Here is a 6,000-nt window from a genome sequence, read left to right on the forward strand (position 1 = left end):
GTACCGTGAGGCCAAAAAAAAAAAAAAGTTGGGGTCAAAAAGCAGTTGTTACCAACCCTACCTCCCAAGTTTAAAAAATTTAATCTCCCTTGATCCTGACAATGACTCCATTGTTCAGAAAGGTTATGATTTTGCATTGCAAGATTATGGATTCGGGTTAATTAAGAAGTATATACTCCGATACTCATATATCCTGAACTATTACTAAACTGCTTGCAGTTTTAAAATGTAGTTTAAGAAGGCATAAATTTCAGAACCATTTAGAATCACTGAACTTAAAAAGTGAAGATGGGAAGACTAACAATATCTATATACCTTTACATGGTAATCATAAGATACTTATTTTTGCATCAATTTAGTTCCCAGAGTTTAATGACATCTTTAGTGATCCTTTGTCAATTCGTCAGGATAACATACTACCACACCAGCTCTTCCAAACCTTGCCTTTCCCTTGGTTGCAGTAAATAATCTTACCCCTCTTTTGTTAAGATTGAGGAGGCATAAGCTTCTTTGTCTTCTGTTGCCACCTCTTAATATTTGGCATCTTTCTGCGTTAGAGAAAGGAGAAGCCCTTCTGTTTCCTTCTCTGACTTCCTGTCTTCACCCATGAATTTATTTATTCATTCAGGGTACTTTTCATGCCCTTTCACTTCCCTCAGTACCTTATTTTTTAATTAAAAAAATTTTTAATTGAAGTACAGTTGAGGTACAACATTATGTAAGTTACAGGTGTACAATATAGTGATTCACAATTCTTAAAGGTTATACTCCATTTATAGTTATTACAAAATATTGGCTATATTTGCCATGTTGTACAATATATCCTTGTAGCTTATTTTATACCTAATAATTTGCACCTCTTAATCCCTGACCCTTATATCGCCCCCACTTCCCTCTACCCACTGGTAACCACTAGTTCTCTGTATCTGTGAGTCTGCTTCTCTTTTGTTATATTCATTAGTTTGTTGTATTTTTTAGATTCCACACATAAGTGATATCGTACAGTAATTGTAATTTTCTGTCTGACTTATTTCACTTAGCCTAATACCCTCCAAGTCCATCCATGTTGCTGCAAATGGCAACATTTCATTCTTTTTTATGGCTGAAGTGGTAATCCATTGTAATACACCTCAGTACATTTTAAAATTAAGTATCGGGACTTCCCTGACGGTCCAGTGGTTAGGACTCAGCGCTTTCACTGCAGGGGGCACGGGTTTGATCCCTGGTCGGGGACCAAGATGCCACATGCACCACATCATGGCCAAAAACAAAACAAACAAATTTAAGTATCCACACCATAGACTTTCTCGAACTTCCCCTTTTCACTTGCACCTTCCCCTGCCTTCACTCTTGCTAAATTTTCCCTTATTGGGAGGGAGAAGATGAGGGAAGTTAGTATTTCCTAGACCAATTTGCCACACCATATACATTTTTTTATTGAGGTATAGTTGATTTACAATGTTGTGTTAGTTTCAGGTGTACAGCAAAGTGATTCAGTTATACATACAGATACTTTTCCCTTATAGGTTATTACAAAATAATTGAGTATAGATCCCTGTGTTATACAGTAGTTCCCTGTTGGTTACCTATTTTATATATAGTAGTGTGCATATGTTAAACTCCTAATTTTCCCTCCCTCCACCCTTCCCCCCTGGTAACCATAAGTTCGTTCTCTAAGTCTGTGGGTTTCTTTCTGTTTCGTAAATGAGTTCATTTGTATCATTTTTTTAAGATTCTGCATATAAGTGATATATGATATATGTCTTTGTCTGACTTAACTTCACTTAGTATGATAATCTCCAGGTCCATCCATGTTGCTGCAAATGGCATTATTTCATTCTTTTTAATGGCTGAGTAATATTCCATTGTATATTGGAATTTCTTTATCCATTCACATATTGATGGACATTTAGGCTGCTTCTATGTCTTGGCTATTGTAAACAGCACTGCAATGAACACTGGGGTGCATGTATCCTTTCGAACAATGTTTTTCTGCAGATATATGCCCAGGAGTGGGATTTCTGGATCATATGGTAGCTGTTTTTAGTTTTTGAAGGAACCTCCATACTGTTCTCCATAGTGGCTGTACCAGTGTACATTCCCTCCAACGGTGTAGGAGAGCTGCGTTTTCTTCACACCCTCTCCAGCATTTATTTTTGTAGATTTTTATTTTATTTTCGGCTGCATTGGGTCTTTGTTGCCGCGCGTGGGCTTTTCTCTAGTTGCAGCAAGTGGGGGCCACTCTTCGTTGTGGTGCGCAGGCTTCTCATTGCGGTGGCTCCTCTTGTTGCAAAGCACGGGCTCTAGGCATGCGGGCTTCAGTAGTTGTGGCACACAGCCTCAGTAGTTGTGGCTCGCGGGCTCTAGAGCGCAGGCTCAGTAGTTGTGGCGCACGGGCTTAGTTGCTCCGAGGCATGTGGGATCTTCCCAGACCAGGGCTCAAACCCGTGTCCCCTGCATTGGCAGGCGGATTCTTAACCACTGCACCACCAAGGAAGCCCTGTTGTACACTTTTTGATGATAGCCATTCTGACTGGTGTGAGGTGGTATCTCATAGTTTTGATTTGCATTGCTCTAAATAATTAGCGATGTTGAGCATCTTTTCATGTGCCTCTTGGTCATCTGTATGTCTTCTTCGGAGACATGTCTTTTTAGGTCTTCTGCCCATTTTTCTATTGGGTTGTTTGCTTTTTTGATATTGAGCTGCATGAGCTGTTTGTAAATTTTGGAGATTAATCCCTTGTCAGTCAGGTTGTTTGCAAATATTTTCTCCCATTCCGTGGGTTGTCTTTTTGTTTATGGTTTCCTTTGCTGTGCAAAAGCTTTTGAGTTTAAGTAGGTCCTATTTGTTTATTTTTGTTTTTATTTCCATTACTCTAGGTGACGGATTGAAAAGATATTCGTGAGATTTATGTCAAAGGGTGTTCTGCCTGGGACTTCCCTGGTGGCACAGTGGATAAGAATCTGCCTGCCAGTGCAGGGGACATGGGTTTGAGCCCTGGTCCGGGAAGATCCCACATGCCACGGAGCAACTAAGCCTGTGTGCCACAACTACTGAGCCTGCGCTCTAGAGCCCGCGAGCCACAACTACTGAGGCCTGCATGCCTAGAGCCCATGCTCCGCAACAAGAGAAGCCACTGCAATGAGTAGCCCGTGCACCGCAACGAAGAGTAGCCCCTGCTCGCCACAACTAGAGAAAGCCGTCACACAGCAACGAAGACCCAGTGCAGCCAAAAATAAATAAATTTATTTTTTAAAAAAAGTGTTCTGCCTATGTTTTCCTCTGAGAGTTTTATAGTATACAGTCTTACATTTAGATCTTTAATCCATTTTGAGTTTACTTTTGTGTATGGTGTTAAAGAATGTTCTAATTTCATTTTTTTTACATGTAGCTGTCCAGTTTTCCCAGCAACATTTATTGAAGAGACTGTCTTTCCTCCATTGTATAGTCTTGCCTCCTTTAGCATAGATTAATTATCCGTAGGTGCATGGGTTTATTTCTGGGCTTTCTATCCTGTTCCATTGATCAATATTTCTATATTTGTGATCTATATTTATTTTTGTGCCAGTATCATACTTACTGACAAAGTTCTTACTTGATTGGTCTACACTCTTGTTACTGAAACAAACTTGGGTCCCCTTGCCTGTGCACAGTAAAGCCAATCTACTGACACCAGGTCGTGGTGAAGGAAAGTGCAGCATTTCCTGTAAGGCGCCAGACAATGAGTCCAGGGCAGCTAGTGTTCAAAACATCCCAACTCCCCCAGTAGGTTCCAGGGAGACATCTTGATAGGCAAAATTTGGGGGCAGGGCTGCCGGATGTGTAACCCTCCTTTAATTGGTTGGTGGTGAGGTAACAGGGTGGTATTCCAGGAATCTCAATCATCAGCCTTCTGGTTCCAGTTGGTCTGGGGTCCAGTGCTTATGCTCAGCCTGAAGTTACCATCTTCCACCTGGGTGGGGATCTTAGTGCTTGTAGAAGAACTCAGAGATATGTATCAAATTGTTATTCACATCCCCCAGGAGGAACCAGGATTTCACCCCATTCTGCATTATTGTTTCTTTTTTAGAAAAATTATTTATTTTTGGCTGTGTTGGGTCTTCGTTGCTGCGCACGGGCTTTCACTTGTTGCAGTGAGCGGGGGGTGGGGGCTACTCTTCATTGCGGTGCGTGGGCTTCTCACTGTGGTGACTTCTCTTATTGTGGAGCACAGGCTCTAGGCATGTGGGCTTCAGTAGTTGTGGCTCACGGGCTCAGTAGTTGTGGTGCATAGGCTTAGTTGCTCTGTGGCATGTGGGATCTTCCCGGACCAGGGCTGGAACCTGTGTCCCCTGCATTGGCAGGCGGATTCTTAACCACTGCACCGCCAGGGAAGCCCCTGCACTATTGTTTCTTGATTGCTCCTCCTTTGTTTTTGCATTCCCTCATTTCCCTGGTTAGCAACTGTTTGTGTCTGCCTTTTGGAATACTGGGGAGGTCTAGGAGGCTGAATGAAGCCTATTTCCTACAAACAAGAAACAGGGGACATAGAAAGGGTTTATACCGGGAGGGCCGCACAGGGTCCTGCTCTGTTTCACTCCTTGCTTCCACTTCAGTATTTACCCTCTTTACTTTTCAAATCTCTGGCTTTTACTGTTGCTACCTGGCTCAAAAAATTTTTTTCTCTTATATGGCTTATTAGCAATCATTACTATTTTCATAACTAACTTTGGAATATTATTTGCAGTTAATTATATCAGAAAGATGCAATTTCCTTTATTTTGAAGCTATTCCCTTAAGTCTCAAAGGAAGATGATCAGTTTGAATATACTAGTTACCATTTTGAAGGATTGTGAGTAAAGTGATTAGGAAGAAACTGCTGTGTAACCCAGATTGGGACTTGAACCCACAGTATTTTAACTGAGATCACACACCTGGTCTCAGGACTTAATGAAGCTCAGGTTCTTGATGTCTCGTCACAGAAAGAATTCCGAGAGAGACAAAGTGATAGGTAAGATTTGTTTATGGAGAAACACACTCCACAGAGTGTGGGCCGTCTCAGAAGGTGAGAAAGGCACCAGGGTATGGGGGTTGTCAATTTTTATAGGGGTGGGTAATTTCATAGGCTAATGAGTGGGAGGAGTATTCCAGCTATTTTGGGGAAGGGGTGGGGATTTCCAGAAGTTGGGCCACTGCCCACTTCTTGGCCTTTATGGTCAGCCTGGGGACTGTCATGGCGCCTGTGGGTGTGTCATTTAGCTTGCTGATGTGTTACAATGAGCGTATACTGAGGCTCAAGGTCTAGTGGAAGTTGACTTGTCTGCCATCTTGGACCTATTTGCTTCTAATCAGTTTATGTCATGTCCTTGGGCTGTGTCATTCTTCTAAAGGTTGTGCCCTGCCCCCTTACCTCCTGTTTCTCTAGGGAAAAAAAAATGGGCTATCATTCAAAACTGTTAACAACACAACCACTACTAATCCCTACTAATTTTGAGTTCTTAGCAAGTGTCAGACATTAGGCTAAATGTGTTTACAAACAAATTAATGTTCCTGAGTACATACAACTATTAAGTGTCAGAATTCAAGCCCACATGTGTCTGATTCCAAAACCTATGCTTCTGTCAGAAGTCACAAGTAAATTTCCAGTTAGAAAGTCCAATGACTTTCTCAGTGACAACTATATCCTGAAACTTCCCTCCTTCAAGTTGCATGGTGCTGCTTTCCACCCATTTTTTTCCTCTCTGCATATCTGCCTACTGTGGCTTCTCTTTCTGGATGTTAAATGATAAATCTCTGTCGTTCTACCTTTGTAAATACATATCCTCTTATTTAGGGAGCTCGTTTACTCCCTTGCTTTCAACATCATGTCTTTATTATTTTTTTTGGCTGTGCTGCACGGCTTGTGGCATCTTAGTTCCCTGACCAGGGATTGAACCCAGGCCCTTGGCACTGAGAGCAGGAATCCTAACCACTGGACCGCCAGGGAATTCCCTGAATATCACTTCTTTTATTTTTTTTAA

At 41.8% G+C, this 6,000-nt stretch overlaps 1 protein-coding gene across 1 annotated transcript in view; it reads left to right on the top strand.

Annotated features, from left to right (window-relative positions):
• The window catches only part of USP33 (ubiquitin specific peptidase 33), an 89,341-nt gene extending 86,096 nt beyond the window's left edge, over positions 1-3,245 (top strand). The window contains exon 26 of the transcript XR_007476145.1: positions 2,881-3,245. The gene's annotated coding sequence lies outside the window, so the exon portion shown is untranslated. The remainder of the gene's footprint in view (positions 1-2,880) is intronic.
• Positions 3,246-6,000: the final 2,755 nt, after the last annotated feature.

The sequence above is a fragment of the Orcinus orca genome, chromosome 1, assembly GCF_937001465.1.
Source record: "Orcinus orca chromosome 1, mOrcOrc1.1, whole genome shotgun sequence".
Classification (NCBI taxonomy): domain Eukaryota; kingdom Metazoa; phylum Chordata; class Mammalia; order Artiodactyla; family Delphinidae; genus Orcinus; species Orcinus orca.